Here is a 15,753-nt window from a genome sequence, read left to right on the forward strand (position 1 = left end):
AGTCTGAAGCATGATCCAAGACTGAAAACAGTGTGGCTGGGCCTGCAAGTTGGTGTGGTGAGGTCTCAGGGAATCATCAGGACAGAGTGATCAATGTGAGTCAAGTTGATGGAGATTGAAATATGGAGCCCACCTGCCTGCTCTGTAGGGAGAGGGCTTAGAAAAGGAACAATGGTCTCTGCCAGCACTTTTTTTCTGGCAAAAAGCTGCCCTCAAATTTTCTTGCCCTGATGCCAGACACTTCAGTTCCTCCCCACATGTCTTTGGTGCCTTTTGAGCTTCTGCCCCAGAGCTGGAGCTCAATTGAGTGAGTCTGTGTGGGGGCCCTTTAAGAGGAAATGCCTAGGACTCCAACAGCTCCATCTCCCATCTCCCTCAGCCTCACTTTCCCCTGGTTTTTATTGCCAGAAGTTATGGGGACTTCTCTTCCCAGCACTGGAAACCTGGACGGGGGGCCTGGTGTGGGGTTGGGATCCCTCCCTTCTCAGGGAGGATCTCCTGCGGCCAAGATACCCCTCTCGATTTTTACCTGCCACATGTGGGTGTGGGGCCATCCCAGCCTGCATCTCTGTTCCTCCTGCCAGTCTCCATGTGGATTCTTCTTTATATCCTCAGTTGTACGACTTCCACTCAGCTAGATTTCAGGTGGTTCTGAATGATGTTTTTCTGGAGTTTAGTTGTATTTTTGATGTGGTTTTAGGAGGATGTGAGTACCACATTTACCTGCATGCCATCTTGACTGGAAGCCCTAATCAATTGACTTTAAAGTAGGGAGATTATCTTGATTTTTTTGAGCGGGCCCAATGTAATTACATGAGTCCTTTAAAAGTCAAAAAGACGAGAAAGCCAGAGGAAATCAAAGCACAGTGACAACTCAATATACTACTGCTGGCTTGAAGTGGAGGAGGCCATGCAGGAAGCCTGAGAGGAATTCTTTCAACAACCAGTGAGATTGGAATAGGACCCTGAGCCCAAGATGAGAACTGCAGTCCTTACTGATACCCTGAACAGAGAATCCAGCCACACTGTGCTGAACTGTTGGCCAACAGAACTGTGAGATAATAAATAAGTGTTGTTTTAAGCAGCTAAATATGCAATACTTTGTTATACCGCAATAGAAACGAATACAAATTTGTACATTTAAAGTTTATAAAATCCAAAGAATAATAAATGATATTTTTATTTAGCACATTTTTGGACCCACTTAAGTGAACCTTTTCCTAAACACCGAGATGAGAGTGTGGCAACAATCTCCATTTGTCATTGTCAGAAAGCACATGACCACGGCGGATTCTAAATAGCTTGGTCACGTCTTCCCAGGAAACTTTTACTACTCCCCAAGAAACAGTAACCTTGTTCTATCTTGTAAATAAAGGAGTCTAAGGAGTCTGAACTTCAAGTGATACATTTGAATAATTCCAATAGTGATGATGTTATCTGCCAAACTGACTATATGCTATTTCATCTACCTACACATTTCCCACCTTAGGGACTATGTGGTCTCAAAACAATATTTATTTGTTTGTTTGTCTTCATTTTGTGTGATTTTAATGGACCCCCTGGCACTGGACCAAATATTCCTACTTCTTTTGTAGGAAAAAATACAGCCAGCATGTAATTCCCATTTATTGGGCATTTTGTTTGGGCCATGAGTTCTATCCCTAGGTATTATAGGCTGAATTGTGTCCTTCAAAATTTTATGTTAAAGCCATAACCTCCATTACTTCAGAATGTGACCTTATTTCTATTAGGGTGATTGGGGATGTAATTAATTAGATGATAATTAATTAAAATGAGATAATATTAGAATAGGGTAGACCCTCCTAGTCCAACTTCACTGATATTCTTATAAAAAGGGAAAATTTAGACACAGAGAGCCGTGTGGAAATGAAGGCAGAGATTAGGCCGGTACAGCAAAAGCCAAGGGATGCAAAGTATTGTAAGAAAGCCACCCAAACTTAGGAGAGAGGCCTGGAACAGATCCTGTCCTTAGAAGCAATCAACCCTGCCAATACCTTGATCTTGGACGTCTAACCTCCAGAACTGTGAGACTATACATTTCTGTTGTTAGCCACCTGGTTTGTGGGACTTTGCTATGGCAGCCGTAGCAAGCTAATATACTAGGTGGTATAGGAACCATTCCCAGTGGACCCTCCTTCTGGCTAGAGTGGCAGGGGTGACCTGTTCCACATGCTTGTGTCAATATTGTAATTTTGACCATGGTGGCAAAATTTTTTTGACACAATCAGGGTGTTCAATAATCTGGTGTCATCTTTGCACCTTTTTAAGACCAAGTCTGCCTATACAATCATACGTTCATCAAATACCCTGAAGTTCCACATGAAGGAACATCAGGTGACAGAACCTAGGATAAGCATATGACTCATGGATGTGAGATGGGCCCACTATCTGAGAAGCATTTTATTGCTTGCCATAAAAAAGGTTAAGACCACAAAAAATATTTTCAAAGAATTACCACCATCTCATGAATAAGCAAGGGAATATGCTTTCTGAAGTTAACAAAATCAACTCACTGGTCCTTCACATCATTATAAAAGTTTAGAACAAGAAAAATTTCGTGACTACGTTTTTACTAATTTTAATAGCTTCTTGTATCAAAAGCCCAAAATTGCAAAATATACTTAATAACTCTTGTCTGTCAAATAGAGCATGAGTTTAGCAATAAAATGTTGTTTTTCTTATATATGTGTTTTGCATCCTTAAGAGTTAATCCTATATAATAAAAGGCTAATATGCAAATAGACTGAATGGTGGAACGACCAGTCGCTATGACTTGCACTGACCACCAGGGGGCAGATGCTCAACACAGGAGCTTCCCCCTGGTGGTCAGTGCGCTCCCACAGGGGGAGCGCTGCTCAGCCAGACACTGGGCGAGCACAGCGGCAGTGGCAGGAGCCTCTCCTGCCTCTGCAGCAGCGCTAAGGAGCAGCCAGCTGAGCGGTAAGGAGAAAGCAGGTGGACAGGAAGGAGTGAGGGATTCCGGATTGAATGGGCCTAAGCTGACAGGCAGACATCCTCTGAGGGGTCCTGGACTGTGAAAGGGTGCAGGCCGGGCTGAGGGACTCCCCCTCCAGTGCACGAATTTTGTCCACCAGGCCTCTAGTGTTTAATAGAGAGAGAAAAAGGAACAATTTAAGATTTGGGAAACAGGGGTTCCACACCTAGATTTTGGACATTATGCATGATTTTGAGCCACTGTGGGAACCTTCCTCTGCCTGGCCTATCATTTGTAAAGTGGGAGTAGATGAGCTGCCATTATACTATTCTTCCCTAGGATATTAAGATATAATAGCTATGGAAGCTCTTTAAGTTCTTTGAAAAATATTTTCAATATATATTTTCCCAAGGAAATATGAAAACTATTTCTGTATATGTGGTATGTGTGAAAACTCATCTGTCACTGTGGTTTCCAAGTCACCAGATTATTGGAATCATTTTCTATCACGATTTGGTTGAAGAGAAAGGAAAATGAGCAGGGCATTTAGGCTGGAGATGATAAAAATAGCAATGGGCCAGGCCATCATCAAGGAACCAAGACTGGAAGGAAAGTGTGGGGGAGGGGAGTGCAATTTGGCTATTATGAGGTTCTATATTTAGCACTAATTTTGATGCTATCAATGCCAGATGACATTTTGCAAAAATACTGAGGTTGGGGTGACTTTAGGTATGTATGTATGTATGTATATACATATACACATATATATGTATTAGTATACATACAAATATATATTATATATGTGTATATGCATATATGTGTGTGTGTATATATATATATATATATATATATATGCACAAATGCTTTGAAGTTTTGTAGAATGAGGCCATATATAACAAATACTTTATATAAAGACTGAAACAATATGGAAAAGACATACATAAGAATATCCAGTTTTGAAAGATTTATCTGGCAATATTTACCCTTACATTGATTACTTTGTATTCATAGATTCAGAGCCTTAAGAAACTCCTACAATACAGAATCGTGATGAGAAAGTCAAGTGGGATAACTGGGGCAGATTAATCTAAAAACACTTATTATAAAATCTTACTCATTCTTTAAGGCCTAGTTATTTTTTCTTTACAGTGTTTCAGACCTCCCATCTCCTACTCCCCCTTTCTGATGCTCCCTGCACAGAATTTATTCATTCCACTACAATCAACTTTATCACATGGCATTAGCTCAGAAATTGCTTTCTCCCTTCCTCACACAAATAATTTTGGTGCTGAGGCCAAAGCAGTGAGGGAGACACTGGCAGGGGCTGCATCTTCATCTCTCCTTCATTCCAAGCAGAATGTCTGGAGCTTAGAGGTGGTTGATGAACATATTTTATTCCACTGAATCGCTTGTGTATGTGTGGACATTGACTTGTACCTGTCTTTAGATCAAGTTGCACCTTCTGCTTCTAATCACTTGAGCCTTTGTTTTTCTGACTGCCTATTTTCAGGAGTTAAACTATTACCAAGTCCCTAGCACAAGCCCTGGCAGTCAGTGTCAATCAGTGAATGAACTGCTACACAATATGCTGTTGTATAGTGTCTAGGAGCTCAGGCTCTGCACTCAGATTTGCATTTAAACTCTGTCTTGGCCACTTATTAGCTTCCTGATTCCAGGCAAGTGCCTCAATCTCTATAAGCCTTATCTGTAATGTGGAGGTAACACTACTCACCTTATAGGGTTAGTTGAAGACAAAAATGAGATAATTCATTTGATGTATAATTATCCTAATGGTTTTTGTATTGTCTTTATAATTACAGGGATCGTCTTTTTCATGTTTACATCTTCAGAATCTAGACCAATGCACCTTGATTTGGCCTTGGGTAACTTAGTATTGTATAAATGGCAGGATCAATGGCAGGTCACTGTAATTTTTTAAAATACTTTTGTAAGAGCAGTTTTTAAGAGCGATTTTAGGTTCACATCAAAATTTTTAAACAGAGTAGTTTTAGGTTTAGCGAATTGAGTAGAAGGCACAGAGATTTTCTGTATGTTCTCATCCCTCAAAATGCATGGCTTCCCCCATTATCAACATCCTCCACCCAAGTAGTATATTTGTTACAATTGATGACCCTACATGACACATCATTATATGATGGGTCACTGGAATTTTATGATGGCCTTTTCTGCTGTACCTGTCTTAGCCTTGAAAACTTATCAATATTTTCCCAAATCTCTTTTGAATAATGTCTAAGAAATGCAAACAAAGCCTTGTAACAAGAATCATAAAAATCATTGTTGTAAATCATATAACATGCACCCCGTTTATTGTAAAGTAGGAAAGCTTAGGTGGGCTGGAAAAATCAATCACTGGAAAGGCTGATTAAACAGGTTGTAGGCTGAAGTTTCTGGAAACACCTTCAGAAGGATACTTCAGAACTGGCCTGGAAAAGGAGCTGCTGCTGCAGCTCTGTCAGATGCCGCCATTGCTGCTGACGGAAGAACCATAGAACAATTGCTGTGACTGCCCCAAGCCATGCTGCTTCTCTTTCCACTACCCCAGTGAAACAGGCCCTGTCCTCTCCCATCACCTCCTTTCACTACTTTCTGAAACCAAGCCTCATGCAGGTGTGTTGATGGCAGAATCTGTTGCATGCTGGCATTGTTGCCATACATTTAGATTTTTGTATTCCATGTTGGGAAGAAATGATTGGAAGGAAAATTGTGTTCATAGAGCAGAAAGAAAGCCAGTGTGCTTGAGTATCAGGAGTAAGGGAGTGAGGCAGCTGTGATGTTCAGAAGTATTGGTGTACATAGCAGGAATTTTGTTGATCTACATGAAACATATTAGGACAGATATTCAATCTTCCAAAGAATAGTCCTAGAAGAATGAAAGGAAAGAAGGAAGGCAGGAAGGCAGGAAGGCAGGAAGGAAGAAGAGAGAGAGAGAGAGAGAGAGAGAGAGAGAGAGAGAGAGAGAGAGAGAGAGAGAGAGAGAGAGAAGGGGAGAAGGGAAGGAGAGAGGGAGGGAGGGATGCTCTGCTGTGAAAGGGATTTGAAAACTACTTACTTACTGGAACTTCAGGTAGCTCCCTTGATTTTCACTTGAATTTCAATTGCTTATTCCTCAGACATACCATAAAGACAGAAGTCAAGGTAGTTGAGAGTGAATGCAGGAGGGGGATTAATATGATCATGGAATCTAAGCTAGATAAGTAGGGCAGGTGAGTGGGGAGATGGAAGTGAAAAGAATTAGAGTGAAATGGATTGGTTTGTGCAAGAAGATAAAAAGAAGCTGGCTGAAAAGATTAATGTGGTGATCAGAGATGTAGATCCATGAGACAGACAGCTAGGAGCTACTGCTGATGTTGGCAGTGTTAAAGTTTGACCACGGAAGTGCATGGTTGAGTGGACAGTGTGGAGGAGAAAAGGTATTGACATTGAGGGGCCAGGGTATAGAATCGTGTGGATATTGACATAAGAAAGAATCATGATAGGAGAAGTGAAGAGGAAAGCCACAAACCAGGTGCTAACAACTGGAGGAGAGTTGACTAGAGGCTCAGTAGACAACATGAACAGGTGACATGTGCTTCAAAGAAGCTGAGATTTATGAGAAAAAATGCAGGACATTTGTCTGAAGGTTTCAACTAGGAGTAAGGACACCTACCCTACTTCTAGATCCTGAAGTATGTGCAGCATTGAAGAAAGAAGGTTACAGGTAAAGTTCTCAGGGTAGTGCCAGACTTCAGTTTCAGCAAAAAGTGAAGCAAACGCTAAGTTATGAGTGGGGATGATAAGTAGTTATGAGGTATCAGTAGTTTGCTGATAATAAGCTACAAGTTTCAGAAGTCCCAGTGGTACAGTTTAGAAGGTCTGGGAGGTGTAGGATGAGATTAGAGGGTCTACAGAGCTGTGCATGATTACAGGTGATGAAAGAAAACCTGGCAGGCTTGGACTGAGGTAAACAAGGATGGAAAGCATAGGATTAGTTCTGATATTCTTTTTTGGGGGGGTAGGGGTGGGACTAAAAAAAGTTTACCTTTGCATCCAAATTCTTTAAGCTTATAAAATCATGTATTTAACTTGCTGGACATAAAATGAGATAGTGATAAATACAGGTGAGAACTTAAAAATGAACCTGAATTTTGATAATATGGGACAAATGTTGACATTACATACTTATGGACAAAAGTCATATCTTAATATATAAAAACCTTGGATCCGTAATGACCATAATGATCAGAGGCTTGACCAACCGGAAGTCAGTCCTGCAGTCAGCACTGGGTTGCCGTGGCGACCTTCACAGCCGTTGCCACATGCTGTGGTATAAAACAGTGTGCAAGTGATCAGAAGTGCAGGCATCACCTCCATGCCACCCTCCACACTTCCATCAGTCCCACCAGCACTGAGGCACCCTCCCTGAGCTGTTTCCTGCGAGGGTGAGGCCTGAGGGAGGAACCAGCCCTCAGAGCGCCTGGAGCGCCCAGAGGCAGATTACTAAGAGAAATTATGAATTTGAATGTTTCATTTGGTGGGAAAGTTCTCCTTCTCGGAGGGGATTTTCGACAATGTCTCAGTATTATGCCACATGCTATGCGATTGGACATAGTACAAACAAGTTTCAAGTAATGTAATGTTTGGGGATGTTTCAGAAAGTTGTCTCTTAAAACAAATATGAGATCAGAGGATTTTGCTTATAGTGAAAGGTTAGTAAAACTTAGAGATGGCAAACTGGATAGCAGTTTTCATTTAGGAATGGATATTATTGAAATCCCCTGTGAAATGATTTGTAATGGATCTATTATTGAAGCTACCTTTGGAAATACTATATCTATAGATAATATTAAAAATATATCTAAATATGTGATTCTTTGTCCAAAAAATGAGCACGTTCAAAAATTAAATGAAGAAATTTTGGACATACTAGATGGAGATTTTCACACATATTTGAGTGGTGATTCCATTGATTCAAAGATGATGCTGAAAAGAAAAATTTTCCCATCGAATTTCTTAATAGTATTACTCCTTCTGGAATGCCATGTCATAAATTAAAATTGAAAGTGGATGCAATCATCATGCTACTGAGAAATCTTAATAGTAAATGGGGTCTTTGTAATGGTACTAGATTTATTATCAAAACATTGCAATCTAACATTATTGAAGCTGAAGTATTAACAGGATCTGCAGAAGGAGAGGTTGTTCTGATTCCAAAAATTGATTTGTCCCCATCTGACACTGGGCTCCCATTTAAATTAATTCGAAGACAGTTTCCTGTGATGCCAGCATTTGTGATGACTATTAACAAATCATAAGGACAAACTCTAGACAGAGTGGGAATATTCCTACCTGAAATTGTTTTTGCACATGGTTATATGTTGCTTTCTCTCGAGTTCGAAGAGCATGTGATGTTAAAGTTAAAGTTGTAAATACTTCGTCACAAGGGAAATTAGTCAAGCACTCTGAAAGTGTTTTCACTCTTAATGTGGTATACAGGGAGATGTTAGAATAAGTTTAATCAATTTATCACTCATTGTTTGTATCAGTGCTGTTTTTACATCATGTTGTTGTTTTTATATCATATCTTTGTTGTTGTTATATCATATTATGATTATTTATTAACAAATTTATATAATATTTTCATATACATTTTACTAATTTTCTTTCATTTCTGACACTTCTATTATAGAGAAAGGGCAAATAGCAATATTAAAATATTTCCTCTAATTAATTCCCTTTTAATGTGCATGAATTTTGTGCACCGGGACACTAGTAAGTATATAAATATCTAGCCAGTACAATTGAAGTAACTTGAAATTGTTTTTACAAAATAAATATTCCCTAACATAAAACAGAAACTTTTATTATGATCTGTTAATTATTCTTTTAAAATGCTGCCTTTGATTTTATTCAAAGTAATTTGCTAAAGTAAAATGGGAGAATTGATATTTAGTGAAATCAGATAATGCTGACAAAATGAAAGAATAATAGAGAAAACCATCAAATCAGGGAACAACAGGCTTAACATTTTATTTATGGATTTAAAGAAGAATCAGAAGTAACATTTAGAAGTAATTTACATTTACTTTTTTTTTTTTTTTAGGAAAACACCTTTTTTTATGTTATGTACTGTCTTTGTGATCCCAAAGTCTAATGTATCTTGCATTTTGTAACATACTGTCTATCCGCCGTCACTGTGGGGTTGAGATTTATGGAGTTGGGGCTGAGGTGAAGTGAGGGGAAACTCTCGTGGTGATGACACAGCCTCACCCCCATTCCATTTAGGAATCCAGCCCTTTACTGATCATCCTTTGCTATAATTAGACTTACAAGAATCTGATTGTCACCTGTGAATGCCAAATAAGCTTCCACACCGTGTTTCACATTTTCTCTGCGGAGACCGAGCACCCAGGAAACAGCCAACTTAAAGAATGTGCAAATTCACACCCCTGTACTGCTGAGAAATGCTTTAGCTCTAACTTAGTAACTGTCAGAGCGAGCTATATTTGCTCTCCCTGACTGACATGTAAGAGGAGTTCAAGAAGTCACTTACTTTCCATTCCATTATTACAAATGTGACTAAGAATAGTAGAACACAGGGTTTTTGCTCTCAAGCTGAAAAAAAAAAATAGTGAGCAACACCTGCTACACAGAGCATGGTGATTAGCTTGGAGATTCCAGCTGGCCTGTCCTAGACTGTTGAGGGCACCCAGACAGCCAGCGTGGTTAGATTATCCTCTGAGCAAGAAAGCTAATAAGGAAATGCTACCTTTTAGCTAAGAGGACCCACCAGCCAACATGGGTGTCCTGGATAGTTTCACTAAAGCCAGGCCACTCTTCTGCACAATTTTAATTCACTCAGAGTCTCCAAGAAATTTCTTCTGGCATTGACATTTCCTGGGAGTAATTTGAGAGTGGAGGCATAATCAAGGAGATGAAATATTTCTATTTCTCTACTAACTTTAGAACTGTAGAGGGGAGAAATGCCAAGGCTGAAATCCTGCAGGAAGGCTGAATGCCCCAGAAGAGAGGCAGTTGGCACTTGATGAGAATACGAGGGAGAGCCTGAGGAGAATGTCTTTTAGCCACAGACACCACGAAACTAATGCCAAGGTTGGGTGCGGCATGAGCCTCAACATATAACTTCAACGTTGAGTTTAGACTTATTTCTTGTAATGCAATGTGGTCAGGATGTAGTCCAAGATCCAGGTGAAGGTAGATACAAGCAGCCAGATCCTCCACGTTTACTCTTTTTTATGTTATGACTCAGTGTGTTGACGGGTCATGTCAGGCAACCAGACTCCAGCATAAGTAATGGTGGGGGATAAGAGTTTGTGAAGCAAAGCTAAAAAGGGCAGAAGGAATGCGAATGTTGTCTCTGAAATAAATGAGGATTTTCCATAGCATTTCTATTGAATTGGAGCTGCTGGATTACAAGTAAAAACACCACTTAAAACATTGCCCTTATTATCCTCTCTTCTATTCCTTACTTTCTGCCTCCCTCTCTACCTCCCTCTTTTCCCCCCCTTTCTTGTCAGAAAAGTCATGACTTGTACTGTTGCAGTGGTAAGTGATGATGTGTGTGGGTTGATCTTTGGTATAGTATTAAATTAGGGTTATGCTGGTTTCATTTGCTGGTAAAGGATGTGTGTAAAAGCTTCCCCTTACATTCTTTCTACTTGGTATCCTTCCAAATGCGGAATGGACTTCTATTTTCTTTACATTTCACCTCCTCCGCAAGCTTGTTCACTTTACTTATCAACAGCTACACTGTTGTCTAAATCAATCTCTCTAGAGAAGTGTTTTTGAAACTGCAGGTCCTAACCTATCAATGGGTCTTGAAATCAATTTAGTGGGTTGCAACTAGCATTTTAAAAATGAAGTAGAAGAGAATATATGATATTAGAATGCATTGTACATTGGAAGAGTTTTGTTTTAATGAAATTCATTTAATTGTATGTGTATGGGTGTACTAGCATACTATATAAAACATGTTCCTTAATGTGAGGCAAAGATAAGAAAGGTTGGAAAACACTGCCAAGGGATGGCATGAATTCATTGGTGGCTTCTGTGGGGATCCTCAGGGGCATAATGTCCTGCAGACACGCTCTCTGGATTAGCTGAGGAGGCGTCCTGTTCAGATGTTCTTCTGCTTTCTGGACCTCTTGGAGATGCATTACTTTCTGTCTTCCAAGCCTTGTCTTTTAGACAGTTTTATAAACTCCCAATATCCTTCAGTAAATTATTTTGCAGCCTAAGTGAACCATGGTTGAGCCACCGTAGCTTGCAAAGGTCTCTGAATTATGCTGTAATGTAGAAGAGTTCAATGTTAATCCACCTGATACTGATGCTACAATAATTCTGAAATGGGGAAGATCTCCTGTAACTGGTGTCATAAATCTAAGATTAATGTGGTTGACTCCCTTTTTACCCCCCTCAGGAAGTACAAAGAAAGCCAAGTTGAATTCACTAATTAGGGTCAAACAGAACCTCCAATGAAGCAATAATCTGATGACTGTTAATGTCATTTAGAAGTTTAATGAAATGTAATATGCTACATCACTCTTAATTAATGTTCACAGGGAGCCTACTGTTATACCTAACAGTTAGAGTTGAAAAAGATTTAAAGGGTAAAATTACCAGATTGAGTGGTTCCAAGAAAGACAATGTTTCTCTGTGCTAATATTTCAACCAATATATTAATACTTTTGGGGTTTAGTATCTAGCAGAGTCCTAGGCTAGAAGTATTTTATATACATATATTGCTTTATTTCTTTATAATGATACAATTGGGATACAATCTAAACATTCATCAACAGGAAATTTTAGCATTCTATTGAAAATATATATATATATATATATATATATATATATATATATATATATATATATATATTAGAGGCCTGGTGCATGAAATTTGTGCACGGGGGTGGGGTGGGGGTTGTCCCTCAGCCCAGCTTGCACCCTCTCCAATCTGGGACCCCTTAAGGGATGTCCAACCACCCGTTTAGGCTGGGATCAGGCCTAAATGGGCAGTTGGACATCCCTCTCACAATCTAGGACTGCTGGCTCCCAATAGCTCGCCTGCCTCTGCCTGATTGCCCCTAACCGCTTCTACCTGCCAGCATGATCACCCCCTAACCACTCCACTGCCAGCCTGATCGATGCCTAACTGCTCCCCGGCCGGCCTGATTGCCCCTGCTGCCCTCCCCTGCCGTCATGGTCACCCCTAACTGCCCTCCCTGCTGGCCTGATCGCCCACAACTGCCCTCCCCTGCAGGCCTGGTCCCCCCAACTGCCCTACCCTGCAGGCATGGTCCCCCCCAACTGCCCTCCCCTGCTGGCCTGGTCCCCCCCAATTGCCCTCCCCTGCAGGCCTGGGTCCCCCCCCCCAACTATCCTCCCCTGTAAGCCTGCCCTCCCCAACTGTCTTCCCCTGCAGGCCTGGGTCCCCCGCAACTGCCCTCCCCTGCAGGCCTGGTCCCCCCAACTGCCCTCCCTGCTGACTTGGTCCCCCTCAACTGCCCTCCCCTGCAGGCCTGGTCCCCCCCCCAACTTCCCTCCCCTGCTCACCTGGTCTTCCCCAACTGCCCTCCTCTGCTGGCCTGGTCACCCCTAACTGCCCTCCCTCTTGCCTGATCACCCACAACTGCCCTCCCCTGCAGGACTGGGTACCCCCCAACTGCCCTCCCTTGCTGGCCTGGTCACCCCCAACTGCCCACAATTGCCCTCTCCTGCCAGCCATCTTGTGTTCACATGGGGGCAGCCATCCTTGACCACATGGGGGCGCCCATCTTGTGTCTTGGAGTGTCGGTCAATTTGCATATTACTCTTTTATTAGGTAGGATATACATATATACTACCTAATAAAAGAGTAATATGCAAATTGACTGTACCTTCGCTACACCCACAAGCCACGCCCACCAGCCACGCCACCAGGAAAGCATCTGCCAGAGGCTTTTCCGGCCTTGGGCACGAGTGGGGAGCCTGCGATGGATCGCAGGGAACTGGGGGTCCACTCCTGCGAGGGGGTCTGCTCCTGTGGTGGATTGCAGGGAGCTGGGGTCCGCTGCCCAATGGGTGGTGTCTGCGATCACAGGGAGCTGGAGGTCCCCTGCCTAGGCCTAAAGCTTTGGCCAGAGGCTTTAGGCCTGGGCAGGGCACAGCCCATTATAGGTGTGAACTATAGAGGAAACACCTTTTCTGACTGCACATTGGCTAAGTTTCCTGTATGCCACTGGTAATATTCTTCGTAACTTGGATAATAAGAATCCAAAAAGGTGATCTAGGGTTTTTCCACCACACTTCTGGAGAAAAAAATGAAGGTCCGCTGCTGGAGGGCTAAGAAATGTCATATCCTACCCTAGCCGGTTTTACTCAGTGGATAGAGTCTTGGCCTGCCGACAGCAGGGTCTGGGTTGATTCTGATCAAGGGCATGTACCTAGGTTGCAGGCTCCTCCCTGGCCAGGGCTCAGATCAGGGTTCATGCAGGAGGCAACCAATCTAAGTGTTCCTCTCACTTTGATGTTTCTCTCTGACTTTCCCTTTCTCTTCCATATTCTCTAAAAGTCAATGGAAACATATCCTCAGGTGAGGATAAAAAAAAAATAAAGAAAGAAATGCATATCCTATGAAAGACACATCTTGAAAATGCCTAAAGAAAGTTGTCATTTTTTCTTGGTGAAGGGACTGGAGTCCGTGTTGATGAAAACACCTTGGTGGCTGTGGTGACTGGCAGTGGCTGCAGTAGCGGGGTGATGGGGCTGGTGCCTTCCCCTGATCAGCCCGGTTGCCTCCCACAAAGGGAGGCCAGACTGCGGCTTAGGCCCGCTTCCCGTGGGGATCAGGCCTAAGCCATCAGTAGGACATCCCCTGAAGGCTCCCAGTATGTGAGAGGGGGCAGGCTGGGCTAAGGAATTTCGTGCACTGGGCCCCTAGTATATATATAATTTATGTTCATATAAATGAAAAAAATTGAACAAAATGTCCTTATGTTCTGACATAAAACAATCTAAAAAATTTATGTGAAAAAAGCAAGGTACAGAATGATGCATATAGTAAGCCCCATTTGGTAAAAAAAAAAAGAGAGAGAGAAAATTACATATTTATTTGCTTAGGCATAGAAACGTTTATGGAAAGAGCCACATGAAGCTTGTGTCTTTGGCAATGGTACCTTGGGATAGGGAAGGATATTTTTTCTATAACCTTTTGGACATTTTGAATTTTGCATGTAAAAAAATTCAGTTAATTTAAAATGAAAAACATCTTTTTACATGCTGATCTTTAACCCCAGCTATCTAAATTTTTATCTCCTTTGATCAGTTTACCCAATGATGAAAATTATAGATTGCTGAAGCTCCCCATTTGAGATAATGTGGAACTGAGGTAGGTAATTAGCCTTGATGAATCCTGAAATACTCTGGGCCCTGCAGCTTGTGACTTTCCAGGGTGAAATTTGGCTCTTGTTACTTGGACAAAATGTGTTTTGGCATATTGTGAACGAGCAACAACATCTGTTTCATTATTTTACATAGAATATGATCGTTTATAAGTGTTTCTACCAATGGCAGGTATTTCAAACATAACACCAATTGTACACAAATAAGAAATCCTCAGTGATGAACACTCAGTTACTGTCATAACTTATTGGTACTTCTGAAATTGACTGTTTTGTGGCACCCAGTATATTATTTGGTAAAATTAAACCCTTGGTAGTGTCTACTTCTTATCAAGGCATTACTATGAACATATGTAATGAACAAAAGTTGTATTTTATATTTAGGAAACAGATGAAAAGGTCTGGTGCATTGAAATAATTTTTTAAAGGCACTGTAACCTATAGGCAACAAGAACAGACTTGGACTATAATCTTAAAGAAACCAAGAGAAAAGAAAATAAGTAGACAACTTTTAATAGGATTTATATCTGTGCATGAGCTTAATAATTAAAACACCTATGCTTCCCATGATTTCTATTTCTCCATTTTCTTTGAATTTTTCAAGTACCCAGAATAAGATAAATCCAACATGGCTAGTTCTCTCTGAGGTCTTATTTAGATGATTTTAGCATACTTAATCTATAAAAACTAGAGGCCCAGTGCACGACATTCATGCACTGGAGGAGGGGGGTCCCTCAGCTCGGCCTGTACCCTTTCCCAGTCCAGGACCCCTTGGGGGATGTCTACCTGCCGGCTAAGCTGGCAGTCGGACATCCCCCGAGGGGTCCTTAGAGCTGCCACAGAGGCTGGAGAGGCTCCTGCCACTGCCGCTGCACTCACCATCCATGAGCCCAGCTTCTGGTTGAGCAGTGCTCCCCCTGTGGGAGCACACTGACCACCAGGGGGCAGCTCCTGCGTTAAGTGTCTGCCCCCTGGTGGTCAGTGTGTGTCATAGTGACTGGTCGTTCCACTGTTCAGTCAATTTTCATATTCACCTTTTATTATATAGCACTAGGGGCCCAGTGCACGAAGATTCGTGCACGGGGGTGGAGGGTGGTCCCTTAGCTCAACCTGCACCCTCTCCAATCTTGGAGCCTTCTCCAATCTGGGAGTTTCTGTCTGTGTTTGCAATCATATGAGCAAATTGTCTGAGACTCCAACCCAGTTTGGTTTGGTGCTCACAGAATAATAGAGGTGTTATTTTTGTTTGTTTGTTTTTTGTCCATTGGTGGAGATTTGCTAGAAGTTGCAGGATATCTTCCCTTTAATTTTCCTCGACACTCTGACTTCAGTTATGTGTGTCACCTTTGCTTTCCCTCCATCCCCCACAACAGTAACTTGCTCCAGGCTCACTTTGCTCTA

This window comes from Cnephaeus nilssonii, assembly GCF_951640355.1.
Source record: "Cnephaeus nilssonii genome assembly, chromosome: 9".
NCBI classification, from domain to species: Eukaryota; Metazoa; Chordata; class Mammalia; order Chiroptera; family Vespertilionidae; genus Cnephaeus; species Cnephaeus nilssonii.